Genomic DNA, 20,456 nt, shown 5'->3' on the forward strand with positions numbered 1-20,456 from the left:
AGTAGCAACAGAGACACTGTTAAGAGGTCACTTCTTTCTGTCCTAGGAAAAGCGGCGCTTCCAAGAGATAGGCCCTCCCGCGTGTAGAGAGCGCTTTTCTCCCGCGTGTAGAGAGCGCTTGGCAGTCAAAGGTCCAGTACGCTGGTTTTGAATAAATAATAACAGAAAACAAGGGTGATAAAGACTTGAATTAATGGGTGGTGGTGGTGGAAGGAATGGAAGGAGTGGTTTCATCCTTCATTTGTATTGCGGGGATGATTGGGAGGCAGGATAAGGAAGCTAAATTCCTAACACTGTCTGGAGGCCGCCCACGTTTCCAGGAATGCAGTGGACGCGCGGGGGAGGCGGGGAAGACCGGTAGGTACCCCACGACTCCTTTCCCCGACATTTCCATTTTCTTCACTTCGCTCAGTTCGGTCTTTCCTCTTCCGCCCCCAGAGTGGCGAAGAAATTTGTGAAGCGCCTGGCCTAGCCTAGTAGCCCAGTTCCCTTAAGTCTCCTAGATCCTGGAGATAGAGACCACGTCTTGGAACAGTGAGTTGCAAAGAAAAAAAAATTTTTTTCTTTTCCAGTACTAGGTCCTTCTGTTAAGAGATCAGCTTCCATTTTCTCCACACTCGAAGCAAAAAAGCGAAACAAAACGCAACAAAAAAAACTCAAGCCCGTTAAATCACTTAGGATCAGGTGCCAGAGTTCATCGAGTTGGGTTCTTCTCGTGGGAAGTAGGGAACAGAGTGAAGCGAGAGTCCTGGAACTAGGGCCTCATCAGTTCTTTTGCTGCGGACAGTCAGAGGAGGGGACTTTAAGGGTGATGTCCTACTGGGCTGCCACCTTGGGGCTGCGCGAGGGGCGGAAGAGCCAGGGCAATGAGTCCCCGAGTGAGCCCAGCCTTTAATTCCCACGGCCAGGGGCTCTGCCGGACGTTCCTACCGCCCTCCACTACACACCTTCCCCTCCCCCTCCCCCCCAGGAAAGACAGAGGAACCCTGGTGCCATCGAATCCCTGGTGGAAGCACGTCCAAACGAATGAGTAAGTCAGGCGCGGGCACGGCACCTTGTTTACCCCACTCGGCGGCGCGCCCCTGCGGGCGCCTGATTTACAGAAGGCGTCGGAGACGCTGAACCCGGGAGTCAGTCGGCCACGATTGGTTGGTGATTGGGAGGAGGACTCTGGGTGGGAGGGCCAGAAGCCAAGTATTGCAGAGGCAGCTCTCCGCCGCTAGATGCCGCTCCCTCCCAACAGGAGCCGGGCGCGTGTTGGTGGCCGACAGATGGCGCCTGCGCGTTCCATTCGCCTCCAAGTCGCCGAAGAGCGAACACCCCAAACAATCCCGAAGCGCCACCAAAAAAAAAAAAAAAAAAAAAAAAAAAAAGAAAAGAAAAAAAAAAAAGAAAAAAAAAACCCCGCCGGATCCGACCGCCACTTTCAAAACCCCCCACCGCTCTAGAACCGCGGGAGCTTCCGTCCCTGAGTAGAATTCGAGGGTGTACAGAAGAGGAAGGGGAAAAAATCTTGTACCAGCCCAGGGGTGAAGAAGCCCCCGGCCTGAGAAAGAAGGAAGGAGTGGGGGAGGCGAACAGTCTCGTTGCTGCCTCTGTGTACGCTGAGGGGGGAGGTAAGTTATAAAATGGCGGAGGCGAAGCTTCTAGAAGTTTGGAGGGGCACCCGGAGGGCGCGGGGCCCACCGTGAGGTGTGTATGGTTGAAACAGGGCGACAGACAGGAGTTGGGAGGGAAAAGAGGCTGGGCACTCTGTTGCCATTTAATTTCCCTCCCCGCTTCCTTTGCCCCCATGGGGGGCCAGCCATGGAGTGAGTGTTTAAGTCCAGGCGGGGAGAATCTTCCTCGCCCCCGCATCACCCCCAGCCCTCCTTTCTACCAAGTCGGCACCCCAACACTTCCAAGGAACTTCCAGCCCCGCTTCCTCCCTACCTCCTACTCCTAGAGTCGCTTTCTACCGCAGGACTCTTCTTTCCGACTACCCTCGCTGAAGATTTTCTCTTCCTTCCCTCGCCCAACTCTCCCTCGGGGCCTTTACGGAGGACCCCCCCATGGGTGGCCCAAAATGGAGAACGCGGAGCAGCGCAAGATGGAGGCTCCGCTTCTCTGTGTAGCATTAGATTTAGGTTCCTTTTCTCCAGCAGGCTCTTAAGCCTAGGAGACCCAAAACTGGAGGTGGGGTGGGGTGCGAGCCTTAGTCGGGGGAGGCAAGCTGGGGAGGCTGTAACTGGGGTGGGGAGAGCGCAGTATCGTGGAGAGGGGAAGGAAGAGAGCAAAATGGTGGTGCTGGGAACTAGGGGGGAGGGGAGAAAGAGGAGGCTCAGTTGTGTATATTTGGGCCTCGGACCGAGGGAGGCGAGGGAAAATCTACTCTGATCACACCCCTCCCTCGTGCCCCCTCCCTTCTCCCTTCCCCTCCTTCCCTTCCTCCCTCCCCTCCCCTCCCTCCCTCTCTTCCTCCCTTCCTAGAGAGGGAACAACATTCATGTGACGGGCCCCTCTGCTGCTCCCCCGCCCCATCATCTCCAGCGCGTGGTGGGGGAACTGCTTGGGAAAGCGGTTGGCATCGATCTCTCCATCCCTTCCGAGGCCCGAGTTCGGTCAGTTTTCTTAGGGCAACAATTTTATAAATAGGCTGGGGTCTGGCGGCGTTGGCCCCCGCGCGCAGACCTTGCCCCGAAGGGGGCCCTGCCTGCCTGGCATGGGCGGAGGGGGGAAGGGCGGGAGTGGAAGGCTGTTTGTTGGGGGGTTTTGGCGCCACTTTTGTTTTAGTTTTAGTGCTGCTTTTCATTCCCACCCCCACCCGCACTGTCTTTCTCAAGGCACGAACTGAGCTGATCCTTGCCCCAGGTAGGCAGCCTATGCTTTTTCCCTCCACACTTTTATTCTTGCTTGAGGGCGACTTTCTTTTTTCTTCTATCACGTATCCGGAGATCTGTGGACGGCAATTTTAGGACGAAAAGGGTCGGATGGGCCATGGGCGAGAGAAGGTGTGGGAAACAGCATCAAGTAGTTCCGCAAAACTTTGAGCCCCGTTCCCATTTTCTTCTGGCCTAGAATCGTAAACGTATTGTTGATTTCGGCCCTTTTTTCCCCTCCCGTCGCGAGAATGTCTTGTTTTGCCTTTAGTTTTTTATAAACCGCTGTACTTTCGACATTTAGTTTCCGCTTCTTCTCGGTGTATATGTCATTTTATTTTTAATCCTTAAGTGTAATGGGTTATCGTGTGATTTTTCGTGTTTTAGTGTTCAGCGTCAATTTTTAATATTGCATTAGTAGTTTCATCCGGTCTGTGAGACTTTCTCCTCCGTGGCCTAGGATGTTTTTTATGTTGTTGCCTACCACCCCCCCACCTTCCCTCTCCCTCCTCCTTTCTCTTGGATGTAGTTTTGAAATTGAGGGTCATGTTTTTTGGTTAAATGGTTATTTACAGCTTATAGGGTATATCTGTTAGAAACTTTTGATCTGTAGGGTTAGGTTTAAGTAAACGAGGAGCTTGTGTTGGTTTGCAATGGTTCCTTAAAATGCGCGGGCCGCTTCCCCCCGCCCCCCCCCCCCGTAAAGCCCCAATCTTCCCTTCACACTGGAGTGTAAATTCCATACCCCTTTTCTCCCACGGACCGCCGTATTTCACAGCAGCCACACCCTGTATTTGTCTCTGTGGATTGGACTCATTATCAGCTTAATTTAGTGACTCTTAAACCACCATGATGGGACTTGCTTAAGCACGAAGCTTCTTTTCCTGTTTAGTCCTAATGGTTAGTGTCGAAAGAGGAATAATCGAGGTTTCTTGATGAAACCTGGTGCGGTCCAAGCTCTGCCTTTTTTCTGTTGTCTTTTTTCCTACTCCGGGCTGTTGGCGGTGTCAGCACCGCTGCTGGGGGCGGGGGGTGGAGGGGAGAAAGAGTCGGGTTACCGAAGTGCGTCATTCCTGGCTCTAGCAGGGCCTGCTCGGGAGCTGCTGGTGTTTGTTACTGTCCTCGCAGCACTTTCCTGCCAACCTTCTCTCTCTGCGTATTGGTTAGGAGCAAAAGCAGGAGGCGGTCTCCTAATTCTGTCTGTAGCCTAGCGCGTTGCGTTTAAGGGTATATGTGAACTTATTTTTTTTAAAAAAACACCGGCCCTGGAAAGTGGATACATTTCTGTATAATGACATGCAATTCAGGTAGTTTAGACTTGCTTTCATATGTTTTCCAATGAACAGTGGGGTTAATTTTGAACATTTTAAACTACTTAGGTTAAAATGCCTGGTTTTCTTGCTACATTGATATCAATCTATAATTAGGGATCAGAAGGACCAGTTAAGGCGTTTTAAGTGTTCAGCGGTTTTTCAAGTGGTTGAATTGTAATTTTATGACACAATATGTTAAATAGTCTGTTTTTTTCGTTTTGAGCTAAGGTGCTATGTGAATATAACCTAATTGTAAATGTTTTAAGTTTGTTTTCATCATATATTGTTACTTATTCTTCAGATATAATTTAGAATATATCCATGGAGTTTTATGGACCTCATTAAAATTGTTGAAGATGGTTCTTTTTTTTTTTAACCGAATTCTTAGAAGAAGTTTATCATTTTATCTAGAAGTTGTGTAGGCTGCCTGTACAAGTTACATTGTTAGATTCTGGACTTCTTAATCTGTTACTTTGATACTTGTTATCTTTGGGATTTTTCTCTGTATTTATTGAGCACACTGTATTCCTCTTTTTCTCTCTCTTTTTTTTTGAAGATAATAATGAGGGGAGGGAGTGGTAGGAGGTAAAGATGAAACAAAAATGGCCTTGAGTTGATTATTGTAGCTAGATGAGTACAGGAGAGTTCATTGTCACTCTTATGCTATTTTTGTGTGTTTGAAAATTTCCATAGTTAAAGAAAAAAAATTTGGAGAAAAATTTCCAAGTTGGTTTTGCAATCTTGTAATGACTTAAATTTATATCTGTGTATCAGGTATTTACATGGGAAACAGCCTTGTGTATAAGTAATTTCACATGCCTGGCATATGAACTTTCAAAAAATATTTAAACTGAACCAGTATAGAACAAGCAACATGAATTCTTTTAAATTGGTTGAACTTTAACTTAGTGTGAATGTATTCTACTTTTAGTTTCCTTTTAAGTTCTTTGAAAATAGGAAAATTCCATTTGTAAGTTTAAATATTCTGCTTGGTGTCTATTTCATCAACTTGGAGTTACAGTGAGTCAGTATGAAAAGGATTTACTATTAATAGGAGGGGCTTTGGCAGTTGGAGTAAGACACAGTGGAAGGGATTGGGGTGCCATGGGGAGCATTCCTGGTAAGAAGATCAAGGTAGCTGAATTCAGTTTCAGTATTTGGTGTTTAATGACTGGGTAGAGAAACAGATTGGAAAAGAAATGTACTTATTACCCATTCCTTCCCACTGTGAAATAACTATAGTATTCTAAGGTATCAGAGACTGGCAGGGAGGGCAAAGCGGGTTTCCTTTTTAAAAAAATAATATGAAAATGAGTGTTTTCATTGAAAATGACTTAAATCATTCCCCCTTCAGTGATCTGGTGCTGTAACTAGTTAGAAATTGATATTTATACTATTTTTATTATTTTCTCTTAGGAATATTTTTACCATTACCCATTAGTAATAAAAGTTCATTGCAATTAAAACCCTCAAACTCCTATTAGTGTGTTCTTGAACTTCTACTAAAGTCTAAGGTAAGTGCCTTATTTTCTGCAATTTTGTATTGTCAGGTTTATTCCCCCCGTTGTATTTTTGAATATATGTCAAAGTTCTGAAGAAAATACAAAATATTTAATTTTTATGTTTGGTAAAATGTTCTCTTATCATTATTACATTAAAATTCTATCCCATTCAGGGAAAATAACATTAACATTTGTCATCTGGTAACGTTGGTCTGTTTGTATGTTTCATATTTCAGTTTTAGAAAGATATTAAAGGAAGACAGATTACACATTTCAACTTTTTATTCCTATGCAAATACTTAAGTAGATGATTGTGGTATCAGATTTATTTTATTGTGGTGAGGCAGTAGCTAAACTACTAAACCAACAAATTATGAGTTTTGTTAACTTTGAAGTTTATTTAGCTTTTTTCTTTTTAAAGTCCGCTTAAGATTTTGATGAAATTAAATTCTGTATTTCTTTTTTATTGTTTTCCTTTATATCCTTATCAACTTCTGTGGTTGCCTAAAAACCTATGAATTAAAATAGGGTAGTTTGAGCAGCTTGAACCTGCTCCCTTCAACAACAGATCTGTTCCTTTGGGAGTATAGAGTTAGATGTGAAGATATGCCATGGACAGTTTGGTAATGCTTAATATTCTGCATGTTTAATATTACCCAGAGTCGAGTGTGGGAAGGTAGTAAACACTAAGTAGTGTGTGTATACACACACACACACACACACACACACACACATTTTGGCTTTGGGTTCTTTTTTAGGAAGGGTTCTTTTAATAGATGGAAAACTTCATTTTTTGATGCTGCAAGTTAACTTTTTAAAAAAAAATATATATTTTGTTGTCAATGGGCACAATACTTTTATTTTGTTTATTTATTTTTATGTGGTGCTGAGGATCGAATCCAGTGCCTCCCATGTGCTAGGCAGGCACTCCACCCCTGAGCCACAACCCAGCCCCACAAATTAACTTTTGAACTTAAAATTTGTATTAAATTAAAATTTGTAATTTACTATATAATGGAGCACTATTTTGGGAGTTGAGTAACAAAGGAAAGGGATGGTCTTAGATATGAACATTGGCATACACGAAAACATGATTAATTGTTGAAGAGTAAAAAAGTCATTTTTTTTTAAAGAAAGAGTGAGGGAGAGTGAGAATTTTTTAATATTTATTTATTTTTTTAGTTTTCAGCGGACACAACATCTTTGTATGTGGTGCTGAGGATTGAACGCGGGCCACACGCATGCCAGGCGAGCGCGCTACCGCTTGAACCACATCCCCAGCCCCCCCAAAAAAAGTCATTTTAAAATTACAGGCTATTTTAGCAGTTCTTCACATTTTTCTACATTTTATACGTGCCCAGGACTTTTAATGTATGCGTACAATACTATGGCTGTATAACAATTCTTTATATCATTTGGATATCATAAGTGGTAGTTACTGCATGTTCCATGTGGCAAAGATAGGAGAAAACAAAATTGTCAGTTGGATTTTTTTTTCTCAGTCTCCTGAATTGCCTTCTTTGCATTTAACTCAACCAAATATTTCTTTGGTGTAAATGGTGTTGGTTTGTGGAGTCTGATTTTTGTATATGTGCATTTAAAAAGTCTACACATCTTCAGCAGCTGTGGTAATCTGTTTCCTGATTTGTGCTTTTAAATATATGCTTGCTAGAGCATTTGGATACTAACTGGTAGATACCAAGAAGGTAGTGTCAGTCAAGAAATTATTGAAATTATTTTACACTCTTCCCTCTTAGGATGAAAAATGGTATTTTTTTAAAGTTTAATTGTATTGGAAAATACATGACTAGACTGCATGAGATGAACTAGGGAAATTTCTATATGCTTTGGATAACTTAATGTACAACTCAGTTCCTTTATAATAAAAAACAAGTTCTGTTGGACATTGTTGGGGGAATGAGTCTTCCTTACAGGTTTTCAAGAATAACATTGTTGTAATAGGGTATGACCTAACTTTTTGAAATCTGGAGTATTCAAAGAAACTTACTGTCATTGTAATTTGAATTCCTTTTTGAGTGTAAAGAACTGTTTTTAACATAAACTGTTTAATCTTCTCAGCCACCTTGCAAGATAGGTGGTCCTTATCAATTTATATATGAGGAAATTAAGGTTCTAGAGAGTAAATGACTTGTCCCAAGTCACACTGGATTAGCCTGGGCCCAAATCCTTTTGTGCTTTTTTTGTTAAGCTCATTTGTTTCCCTTATCTGGTTTAGGTCATGGACTATCACCAGAAAGCATGCATCATTATTTTAATTTTGTAAAACCAAGATATTTTTCCGTGTATAGTATAAGATAATACAGAATTTCATCCAGGGTCAGGTGAATTGCTGGATGAAAGGTGTGTGTGTGTGTGTTTGTGTGTGTATGTGTACATGTGTACATATATATGTATATATAGGAATGAATAAAATATTATGTACCAGTTTGTAAAATAGTTGAATTAAATCTGAACCCTTCCCCCACTGGAGATTGTACCCATTGTCTCTCTACCACTGAGATATGTACCCAGCACTTTGAAATTTTTAAACAGGGCTGGGCATGGTGGCCAATGCCTGTAATCCCAGTGACTCAGTCTGGGAGGCTGAGGCAGGAGGATACAGTTTAGGAAGTTTAGGAAGACTCTGTCTCAAAATTAAAAATAAAAAGGGCTGAGGATGTATCTCAGTGGTAAAGTGCCCCTGGGTTCACTCCCTAGTACCACAAATTTAAAAACAAACAAACAAAAAAAAAACATTGAAACAAAGTCTCCCCTAAATTGCCTAGGCTGTCCTTAAGTTTGCAATCCTCCTGCCTCAGTCCCATGAGCTGCTGGGATTACAGGCATGCAACACTGCCTGGTTAGGATTTTAGCTTTTTGTTGTTGTCCTTTTTGGTACTGGGAATTGAACCCAGGGCCTCACACATGCTAAAGTGCTCTACCATTGATCTGTATCCCCAGCCTAAATCTGAGCTTCAACGTTGTCTGAGCATACTTATTAAATTTATGGGATAATACTTTGAATTCTTGGTTTTTTTTTTTTTTTTTTGGTGTGTGGGGGGAGGTCATACTATGGTAGTACCTAGAATAGTTTTACAAGATTTTTTTTCTCTTGGTCAGTTATGCTCTGTCCAAATAGTTCCTCAGTCCTTCAGCTTGTTTCTTGAATGGTTAGAGTTGAATTAAAAATTTAGGCTAATAATGCACTGCTCTGGTTCTGTAGGGAGATCTTTACCCAGGGGTGCTCTACCACTGAGCTACACCCCCAGCTCTTTTTTATTTTTAATTTTGAGACATGGTCTCACTAAATTGCCCAGGCTGACCTTGAATTTGTATCTCTTTTGTCTTCACCTCTCCATATGTGGAATTACTGGAGCCTGCCACCGTGCCCTACTCCCATTATTTAATGGTACCTATATCTCTCTTCAAGCCAGGCACAGTGGCACATGCCTGTAAATGTAGCTGCTTGGTAGACTGAGGCAGAAGGATCAAAGGTTTTGGGCCAACCTGGGCAAATTAGACCCGTCTCAAAATAAAAAAAGGGTTGATTGTGACTAAGTGGTAGAGTTGCTTGCCTAGGATTTGCAAGGCTCTGGGTTCAATCCTCAGTTACCCCCCCCCCCCAAGTTCTTGTTGCTTCTGTTATATATCTTTTGTTTGCTACTTCTATTTTAGTTCATCTTCCCCCCCCCCGCTTTTTTGGTTTTTATTTGTATCAGGTGATAAATACTATCAGGGGCCCAGGTTATTAGATTTATTAGTGATCAATATCATTGTCTCAGTTTTCTTCCTGTTTTTCATACACTCTAATTAGAATTTTTCTTATTTGAAGGAGTGCATGTTGGATTTCTGACCTAACAAATTAGTGGAGACCATGTCAAACTGAAAAAAAAGTATTTATGTATGTATATATTTATTAATACATACATACACACTTCATAGCCACAAGTTGAGTTTATACAGTTAATGTATTCCCTTTTAAGTTTCATCCTGTAGGAAATAATTTTTCTAGGAGATAAACAATTTTCTACCCAAACTCTTCAGTATTGAATCTTTATTTTTATCCATATTTCCTCTTTGTATTCTAAGAATATCAAGAATGGGTATACCAAGACAATTACATTCTAAGGCATATATTGTATGTAATGTATTAGTTTCTCTACTGCATTTTGTTTGTTGTTGGTTTTGGTACTGGGGATTGATCCCAGGGCACTCTACCACGGATCTACATCCCTGACCCTTTATTTTATTTGTTTATTTTGAGACAAGGTCTCACTAAGTTGCTGAGGCTGGCCTTGAACTTGTAATCCTCTTGTCTCAGCGTCCTGAGTACCTGGTATTACAGGTGTATGCTACTGTGCTGGGACTCTTCTTCACATCTAGAAAAGTAGTTAGGTATAGGAAATAGCCACTCAAATAATTTTCTGAGTTCTGTAGTTAACATGAGGAAACATGGTTGAGAATGGCTGCCTAAATATTAAGGGACTTGGATTGGCACTAAGCATACTTTTACTTTTCACAGTAATTTTCTTGTTAGTAACCTTAATATAGTATCTTAAAATTCATGATAAAATGTGAATGCAGTTGATGATATTGCCATCTCTGTGGGATAAATTGGTTAGTGTTGATTTCAGTCAGTTAGCAATACTTATTTGTTTTAAAGAATTGGAAGTGGGAAGTTAAATACATAATTTTATTTGTAAAAAGGATTATTGTGGGAGCTCTGCTCATTATGCAGTTCAAAATCTTTTCTAAAACTTATTGGCAGTGATCAATATTGACAGTAACTAATATTAACTGGACTCTTATTATATGTCAGACATGGTACAAACACTTTAAATGTATTCACTCACTTAGTCCTCATTACCCCTTGAGGTACAATGACCATGTGATAAGCATGATTCATTGTTTAAGCCAGTACACTTTTTTTCCCCTGGTGGTACTGGGGATTGAGTCCAGGGCTCTACCATTGAGCTACATCCCTGGCCATAAGCCAGGATACTTTTGAAAGTGAAAGGGGACATTAACCAGATGACATGCTGGGATAATAGCATAAACTAGGACTGTCCCAAAGAAACTGGGATGTATGATTGACCCTAATTAGTACCCCCCCTTTTTTTTCCAGAAGAGGAAACTGAAGCATAGGGAGGCCAAGTAACTTGCCCAATTAGTAAGTGGTATGAAGGAATTTGAAATCCCAACAGATTTCTATGGGCTTGAAAATGATTTAAATTACTTTTAATTGTTGTATTTTGAGAGTTTGCTTACTTTTATGCTTTGAGGGAAGTTTTTATTGGTACAGGGTCAGTAGTAAAAGATAAGATAGTGTTTTAAAACCCAGGAGAATTTCTAGTTGGCTTTTTTCAAGTGACTATTAAACTAGGGTGATTATAGATAAGTGTTGAAAAGCAACTTCCTCAGGTCCCCCTGAGTAAAACAAAACAAAGCACTCCATCTGAATTTTCCTTATATATTATTTAGGTTTCCTTTAACCATTTTCTTAGGAAATGGTGGATTGATTGTATATTTCATGGGTCATCCTGAGAAGACAGCTGAAAGATGAGAAATTATTTTGTGACTAGAGAGAAGTGGTATTAGAAAAGAAAGAAGGTCCAGTTTAGAGACTTACCTAAAGTTAAACTGATTCCATAACAATTTGAGATTTATGCCTTGTAGAGATTGATGTGTCATTTCATAAAATCGATAGTCCTCTTGGGGTTGGGCTCAGTGGTAGAGTGTGTGTTTTGCATTTTCAAGGCCCTATGTTCAATCCTCAGTAGCAAAAAACAACAAACAAACCCATAAATAAACTCCACTTTTATTTATGGAAAATTTTGTAGGTATTTTGTATTTTTTGTCTTCTTTGTTTGTGGAATCCCATTCCCAAAAACTTACTGAAGGTGAATTTGAAAGTGGAGAAATGATTTTGGCACAAAGATGGACCCTACTGTATTGTAAACTAAGATTTTTTTTTTTTCTTGAGCCCTGGTGAGTGATAGAGATCTGATTGAAAATATTTTCAGTTTTTTTCATACTTGGCTGTTTTAATATTTATGGAATAATTTCTTCTTTCCCCTTAGAGCTAGTTCAGTTTTGTAGGTGTTATTCTGTCTCACCAACATGGCTGAAACATCATTAAGTAGGTTTATTTATTTATTTGTGGTACTGGGAGTTGAACCCCAAGGGTGTTTTACCACTGAGCTATATCCCTAACCCTTTTTATTTTATTAATTTTGAGACAGATTCTCATTAAATTACCTAGGCAGGACTTGAACTCATGATCCTCTTTGCTCAGCTTCCTGAGACTCTGGTATTACCCATTAAATTTTTTTTAATGTGTGTGTGGGGTCTAACCATGTTGCACAGGCTGGCCTTGAACTCTTTTGTTTTGGATACTGGGGATTGAACTGGATCACTGGCACTGGATCACTGAGCCACATCCCCAACCCTGTTTTGTATTTTATTTAGAGACAGGTTCTCACTGAGTTGCTTAGTGCATCACTTTTGCTGAGGTTGGCTTTGAACTCAATCCTCCTGTCTCAGGCACTCCAGTCACTGGAATTACGTGTACGTGTGTGTATGTGTGTGTGTGTGTGTGTGTGTATGTGTGCTCGCGTGCGCCACACTTGGCCTTGAACTCTTGATCCTCCAGTTTCTGCCTCTCTAGTAACTGGGATTACAGGTGTGTGCTGCTATGCCTGGCACAATTTTATAGTCCTCTGTTTAGTTCCTTAAAATCAGGAAGAGAAGAAACAGCTTAAAAGAGGACTATGTTTCTGATTAGGTTAAAGAGTTTATGGGTTGCATAGTGTCTGGTGGACAAAATATTTTTTGGGGGATTTATTATATGAAATAAATGCGATTTTTAAATTGTATTGCTGGTTTTCAAGCTGGAGTTCATGGATGGGATGAAATTCATGAGTACTCAAATGATGTGTAAGGTGTGTATTTTAACAAATTCTCAAAGGTTCATACATTGTTAAATAATTTGGTATTTCAAGTGTGTATTAGAGATGGGATATATAATGGTATACTAGATTATATAATCTCTGCCCTCAGGAAATATTGTTAGTTGGACTTTATCACCACAAATGGATTAAAAGTTCCTATTAAAAATATTACATACTGGAATTGTTCCAGATTAAAAAATATTAAGCTAAAACCAATAACCATTGATAAAGTGTTTTTCCTTTTTTTTTTTTTTTGTGGTACTAGGGATAGAACCCAGGGCCTCCTAATGTGCTAGGGAAGTACTCTACTGCTGAACTATACCCCCAAGTCTGCCACCAATGCAGTTTAGTCATAAATGTCCTTAATTTGAAATTAGTGACATTTATTTAAAAATAAGTATGGATCTGAAAAACTTTAGGGGAAAAATGACAATTGAGAACTCTTATGTAGGCTTGGAAAGCTTCAGCCTTTGGTGGTCCATGATGATCTCAAAGGTTGAGGCCTTATCATGGTTCTGTGTAAAACCAGCAGGCAGTCAGCAATGACTTTGTTAGCTGGGCATGATGGCACAGTCCTGTATTTGGGAGGCTGAGGCAGGAGATTGCTTGAGTATAGTAGTTGGAAGCCAAACCCGGCCAACACAATACCACCAATGGCTTTGTTATATGGGATACTCTTTTGTGTATTTAAGCTCTAAATGTGCAGATTTATCTATCTATCTATCTATCTATCTATCTATTTATTTTGGTACTGGAGATTGAACCCAGGAGTGCTTTGCCACTGAGCTACATCCCCAGCCCTTTTTATTTTTTATTTTGAGACAGGGTCTTGCTAAGATGCTTAGGGCCTCACTAAATTGCTGAGACTGGATTTGAATTTACAATCTTCCTGCCTCATCCTCCCAAGTTGCTGGGATTACCAGTGTGCGGCACTGTGCCCAACTAAATGTGAATTTTAAATGAGAATTTAAATTTATACATGCTCACATTTTAGTTTTTGACCTTGGTTGCTTTGTTGTAATGTTAACTTGAATTTGGTAGGGTGGTACTACCAGGGATTGAACTCAGGGACACTCAACCACTGAGCCACAGCCACAGCCCCAGCCCCAGCCCCAGCCCTATTTTGTATTTTATTCACCTCACTGAGGTGCTTAGTGCCTTACCTGCACTCTCCATCCTCTTGTCTCAGTCTCCTGAGCTGCTGGGATTGCAGGCATGTGTCACTGTGCCCGGCTAACTTGAATTTTTTTGTAGTGGTATATAATACTTACAAATTGATTCTCTATATATGGCACACACAGTTATTGAAGTTTGGTGTGTTTGAAGTATTTTCAGGATTGGAATATGTGATTTCTAATCTTTTTGCCTTTTCAAAAGCAAAAAATTTTTCCACTCACCAGTGTATCTGCTGCCTTTTACCTAATTTGCAAATTTTATGGTGACTAAATATAAAGAACAAATTTAAAATCCTCTTACTAAAAAAAAACAGCATTTTTGTGGTCTAAAGAAATAATATTAAAGATATTTAGGAACATTAATCTTTAAGAACTTCGTTCAACAATAAAGGAGAGAAAATGTAGGAAATATTAGCAGAGTCATAATATTTTTCCTTTGGGATATGTTTCTCCCTATTTCCACCATTCATTCAGGCCAAAAAAGACATTCCTTAGACTTTACTCCTGGCAGGAAAATTAAGAAAGTGGTGGTAGCCATGACTGGCAAGGAAGCAGAAGTATGAAGGTATGTTTTTGAAAGCAAACTTGTCAATGACAAATGGATTTTTCCAGTTCTGAGTATATGTACTTTTTTGAGTCTTGATTAAATATCAATGCATAAAGTGCTGCTATTCATTAAGGAGTGTTCAATAGTTGCATTCATATTTGGGTAAGGAATCATTTGGACAATATGGAATTTTATTAGGGAAGTTCCTATAATAGGGATAATAATAGAGATTATTTCCTAATTCTTTGAAGTTAAACTGAAGCAGTTATTCAAGAGTGCTGAAAAATAGAAAACCTGATTTGAGGTAATTTTTTGTGTATAAATAAATAGTGTTTAAGTATACAATATGAGTGGGTATCTAAATTTATCTCTTGTAAATAGATTGTTAACTTTCTCAGTCTAGGAACCATGTTTTTATTTGATTTTGAGTTCTGGTCTTATTGTGCAATTTATATTGCACAGCTTCTCAATTGGTAATTGAATTAAAACCTTAGATTTTCTAGAAATGTAAATCTGGATTATAATTGCATTATTAATATTCACATTGAGGAGCTGTATGTTGTAAGAGTAGTCATTTTCCCCTACTTGGCTTTGCATTAATGATAAAGTTTGTCTCTGACAGGGTACCATTCACAGAATCAGCTTGCTAACATGGCAGTTTGTAGTAGGCTTCCAAACATTCAATTTTTTGTTTCTTATAACAACCCTGGGAGGTAGTTGGTGTTTTTTTCATTTACTGAATTTAAGAATCGTTAAATGACTTGCCCAAGATCACTCAGCTAATAAGTGGCAGAACTTACTTTGAATGTAATTCTGTCTGATTCCAGAACTTTTTTATACAGTGATACACTGCCTCCCAGTGGGATGATTTATAGATTTCATAGTGATGCCTTCTTTGGAGAAAGAAAATAAAAGGAGACAAGATTCCTAAATAGACAGGACAGAGGAAGAAGTTCTCAAAGAATTTAGAAAACTAGCAGATTGGTGGGCAAAAAGCTTATTTTCTTCTGAGAGCTGATGGAGGATAAATCATTCTCAGTCTGAAGTTGTGCAGGATACATTTTATTTTTAACAAATAGCTAGTGATACCTAAAAAAAGGTTGGGTGGAGGGGTGAAGATAGTTTGCTATATTGTACTCTTTTTATTCTTGGTAAAGTGACATTTGAAATAATTTTAAGGACTTAACTATTTTATAATAATCTTTGAAATAAAATGTTATCCAAAGCATTGTTGGTTTATGTCTCAGCTTAAAGATTGTGTTTCTACTAGAAAGAAGGACAACTATTGCGCAGGAACAATCTGTTCAGGTAAACTGGTCTAAATCAAGCAACATGAGGATGTCAGTTTGTTTTCTCTTACATTCTCCTCCCCACCTCCCATGCTGGACCTTGCACATGCTAGGCAAGTGCTCTCATCCTCATCCACCCACTAGCTTCTCTTTTGTGCTGCTTTTTCACTTCTTGTGTCTTTACACTTTCTGAAGTTCTCTATAGAAACTACAACTTTTTAAATTATTACTTGTTATTTGCAGGGGTATATTGGGGATTGAATTCAGAGGTATGTTACCATTGAAGTACATCCCCAGCCCTTATTTATTTTTTTAATGAGGTAACTTTTATAACTTTATTTTATTCGTTATGAGGATTGAACCCAGGGCCTCACATGTGCCAGGCAGGCACTCTACCACTGAGCCACAACCCCAGTCCCCTTTTTTATTTTTTAAGGCAGGGCTTCACTCAGCTGTTTGGCTAAGTTGCTGAGGTTGGCCTTGAACTTGAAATCCTTCTGCTTCAGCCTCCCAAACTGCTGGGATTACAGCATTTTGATGGTGGTTTCCTTATTTTACTTTTATTATATTACTACTTATAGTAGATAATCCCATATAGAGGCACTGAAACAGAAAAACATAACCAATTTAATTCTCCTAACAACCCCTGAGCTAGGTATTGTCATTATTGTCTATTTACTGGCAAGGAAACAGATGTAGGGAATTTAAACTTGCCAAGGGACATATATCTAGGAATTGGTAGAGCCTTGATGTGAACCCTGACATTGTGGCTACCAAGTCCACTTTCTTAGTCCCTCACTATCTTAATGCTGCTAAGTGGATATTAATTTGGATGATTTTGTTATTCTGGGTGTATTTTAAGTCTTCTATTTAATTGTGGAGTATGTTTGTGTATCCTTAAAATAATTTTAGGGATTAGCAAAGGGTTGGGCAAATCTATGATTCTCAGATTCCCCCGCTGTAAACTAGATTTAATTTACCTGCCTTTAGGTTATTATAGAGATGAGATAACAATAATTTTTCTTAGTTTTTTTTTGGTACCAGGGATTGAGCTCAGAGGCACTTGACCACTGAGCCACATCCCCAGCCCTATTTTGTATTTTATTTAGAGACAGGGTCTCACTGAGTTGCTTAGCACTTTGCTTTTGCTGAGGCTGGCTTTGAACTCAACCATCCTCCTGCCTCAGCCTCCCAAGCTATCCATGTCCTCTTTATTCTCCATAGCTCTAGTAGTATCACACATGTTTACATGGGTTGTCTGTTTTCTCATGCTAGAATGTCAACTCAGTGAGGGCAAGTTTATTTGTCAGCTTTGTTTGTTGCCTTCATTCCAGCACATAGAACAGAGCTTGGGACTTGGTAGCTATTTAATACTCATTGATTGAATGCTTTTTTTAAAAAAATGTTATTTATCTTTGCAATTAAATTAATACCATCAGAAACCACTTTTATGAACAGTACTCATAATGGGAACCAAAGGAACTGTTTTTTTTTAGAGAGAGAGAGAGAGAGAGAGAGAGAGAGAGAGAGAGAGAGAATTTTTTAATATTTATTGTTTAGTTTTTGGCGGACACAACATCTTTATTTGTGTGTGGTGCTAAGGATCGAACCCAGTACCGCGCGCTACCGCTTGAGCCACATCCCCAGCCCGATTGAATGGTTTATGTAGTATCCTGAGAAACACTAGACTTATGTGTAAGATATTTCTGAAGTAAACTTATTTAATCTTTAATTAATCTATGGCAGGTGCTTGGACCTGTTTGGAGGTGGAAGTCAAGAGAGAGTTCTCATATTTTTTGAGGTCTGTTTTCATGAATTGCCTTGAGTTCCAGGAGGAGGATATGTCCTCATCTCAGCTTCTAGGTTTTGTGGAGCCTTTTAACTCTTAGTACAGGTCTGCCTGAAAGCTTCTTCATTCTGTCTTAACTTTCAGTCCCCCATTTTGCCTAAAGATTCCTCGTGTGACCATTTATCGTATGTTTGTGATATCCCCAGCATGGAACTAGATGTGAAGCAGAAAGTTGGCTTTAAGCAGGAGGATATCTTGGTAGGAGAAAATAAGCACAACAAACGTACATTCCTGGGTACATACATATGTGTGTATATTAAAGAAATATTATTTTTCAAAACTTACAGTAATTGTGTTTTAGTTAGTTTTTAATATTTTGATAACAGTCTTTTCTCCTAATGTCTTGGAAGGCATACCCTTTTCTTTGCTTCTTGAGACATATCTTGTATGTAGTTGAAACACAGTAGTGATAATATTGTGTTTGCATCCAAATGGTAGCTGTTTTTGAGAGAAAGAGGTGTTAAATAAATAAAAAGTAAAAGTTATTTATTTTTTGTACTGGGGATTGAACCCAGGGGTGCTTTACCAGTGAGTTACATCCCAAGCCCTTTTTATTTTTTGTTTTATTATGCTTGCTGAAATGTTAGATTTTAGATACTTCAACCCTAAGAGGGGTGTGTGTGTGTGTGTGTGTGTGTAGGTGGTCACTATCCATAGAATAGTTGGTCTTAAGAGTAGAGAATGTAAAGAGCAGAGAGTTAGGGGAGTAAATCTTATTGTTAACTAGGCAGGGGAAAGAAGTAGAACCATTGATTGAGTGGTCAGGTAGGATGGAGAAAAGTCTAGGATAATGTAGCATATACATCCTGATCATCTCCGAATTTGAAAAGAATCCAGATGGCATGTTCTCCCATCTGGGAGGCACTTCTAAATTGTATAAAGTATAAAAACTGTTTCAATTATGTCAAGTTAAAATTACCATTCAAGTTAATATGATCAACAAACTTATATAGATTGTTTTCTTTGTCACTTCTCATGGGAGTTGGGTTTTTCCACCCTGAGTCCCAAGTTACCAAGAATAGGATTAAGCTGAGAAGTGGCCAGAGATAGGAAGGGAGGGTTAGGGTTAGGGTTAGGGTTATTTAGTTTACTGCATGTTAAAAAGTGATTGTTTGCCACAGTCTGGCTGGGCACAAATCACCAAGCCGCCACAAAGCACTTGTATATTCAAACAGGAAACTTTATTGCCCCAACTCCACCAGCACTCCATGCACACTCCCCGGGAACTCTCTCAGCTCTCCTACGGGCTCCAGGTCCACTACTTTGGACACCCGAGGCAGCAGGAACCACCCTATTCCTGCAGCCACCCTATTGCCGGACAGCAGGGGTCCATATACAACTGAATACACAGCTTAACATAACCATCATCATCTCAATGGCTCCCTGGCTTCACCTCTCAACCACTCCCTTCTGTGGCCCTCAACAGTTTTTGTGCAAACAAAAACTTGAATTAGTGTGGATAACCAAATAATTGATTCTACTTAAATATGTGAGTAATATTAGGATAACATAATGCTGTAATTGATATCTTTTTCAAAGTAGCTGTTATATGATTGAACATGCTGGAGTCTATTTTGAAAAGGAAAGTCTTCTCATATACTTCCATGTGAAATAAGTATATAGGCAACAACTTTAATTTTCTTCAAGTTTTGTACAAAAGCTGTTATGGGTAGAAATAATGACAGAGATGGGTATTTTATAGTTTTAATTTACATCCGGGACAGTGGCACATGCCTATAATCCTAGTGACTGTGGAAGCTGAGGCAGGAGGATCGAAGTTCAAGGCCATTCTCAGCAATTTCGCAATGCCCTATGCAATTTAGCAAGATCCTGTCTCAAAAAGTACTGGGGATATAGCTCAGTGGTAAAGTTTCACTGGATTCAGACCCCAGTAAACTACTCCAAATTAATTTGCTTCTTGGCATGATATTGTAAGGAGAAATTATTGTTATCAACATGAAAAACCGTTTTTAATTCTACTTTTTTCATCCCGAAAACTTCAAGAAATTTGGGAAAATATACATAAAATTTACCATTCTAGTAATTTTATTTATTTATTCATTCAGTCATTTTATTTTTAGACTGGAACTTCATTCCCCCTAGGATTGAACCCCAGGCACTTCACCGCTAAGCTAAATCCCAAGTCCCTTTTATTTTTTACTTTGAGACAGGGTCTGGGTAAGTTGCTAAGGCTGGTACTAGGGATTGAATCCAGGGGTTCTCTATTACTGAGCTATACCCCCAGCCCTTCTTATTGTTGGAGACCGGGTCTCATTAAGTTGCTGAGACTGGCCTTTAACTAACTCTCCTTTTGTCTCAGCCTCCTGAGTCATTGAGATTATAGGTACCTACCACCTCACCTGGCTACATTCTGGTCTTAAACAGCCATTACCACCATCAATCCCCAGAGCCTTTTCATCTTTCTGTAATAAAACTAGGCACGGTGGTGCATACTTTTAAACCCAGCTACTTGAGAGGCTGAGGTAGGAGGAGTGTGGGTTTGAAGCCAGCCTGGACACTTTAGTGTGACCCTGTCTCAAAAATAAAATAAAGGGACTGGGAATGTAGCTCAGTGGTAGGAGCAGTTGTGCAGCATGTGATTCCCTTGCTTTGATCCCCAGTACCTGCTGCAAAAAAAAAAAAAAACAAATAAAAACCTGTACCTGTTGATAACTCTCTGCTCATAACTCCAATCCCCAGTCTCTGTTAACCACTGTTTTCCTTTTCTGCTTCTGTATTTGACAATCCTGGGTACCTCATCAATGGTGGAATCATAATATTTGACATTTTGTGTTTAACTACTTTACCTAGCATAATTTCTTCTCAGTTCATCTATGTTGGTAACATGTATAAGAATTTCATTTTAAGACTGAATAATATTTCATGGTATGTATTTTCCATTTTGTTTATTCACTTGTCAGTTGATGGATGCTTGGGTTACTTCTGTCTTTTGGCTATTGGGAATAATGCTTT

At 39.7% G+C, this 20,456-nt stretch overlaps 1 protein-coding gene across 2 annotated transcripts in view; it reads left to right on the plus strand.

Annotated features, from left to right (window-relative positions):
- The first annotated feature begins 1,272 nt into the window (after positions 1–1,272).
- Stag2 (STAG2 cohesin complex component) overlaps positions 1,273–20,456 on the plus strand; it is a 125,213-nt gene continuing 106,029 nt past the window's right edge. Inside the window, exon 1 of one of the 2 annotated variants that reach the window (XM_077107603.1) lies at positions 1,273–1,616. The gene's annotated coding sequence lies outside the window, so the exon portion shown is untranslated. The remainder of the gene's footprint in view (positions 1,617–20,456) is intronic. The other variant, XM_077107604.1, reaches the window with a different exon arrangement.

The sequence above is a fragment of the Callospermophilus lateralis genome, chromosome X, assembly GCF_048772815.1.
Source record: "Callospermophilus lateralis isolate mCalLat2 chromosome X, mCalLat2.hap1, whole genome shotgun sequence".
NCBI classification, from domain to species: Eukaryota; Metazoa; Chordata; class Mammalia; order Rodentia; family Sciuridae; genus Callospermophilus; species Callospermophilus lateralis.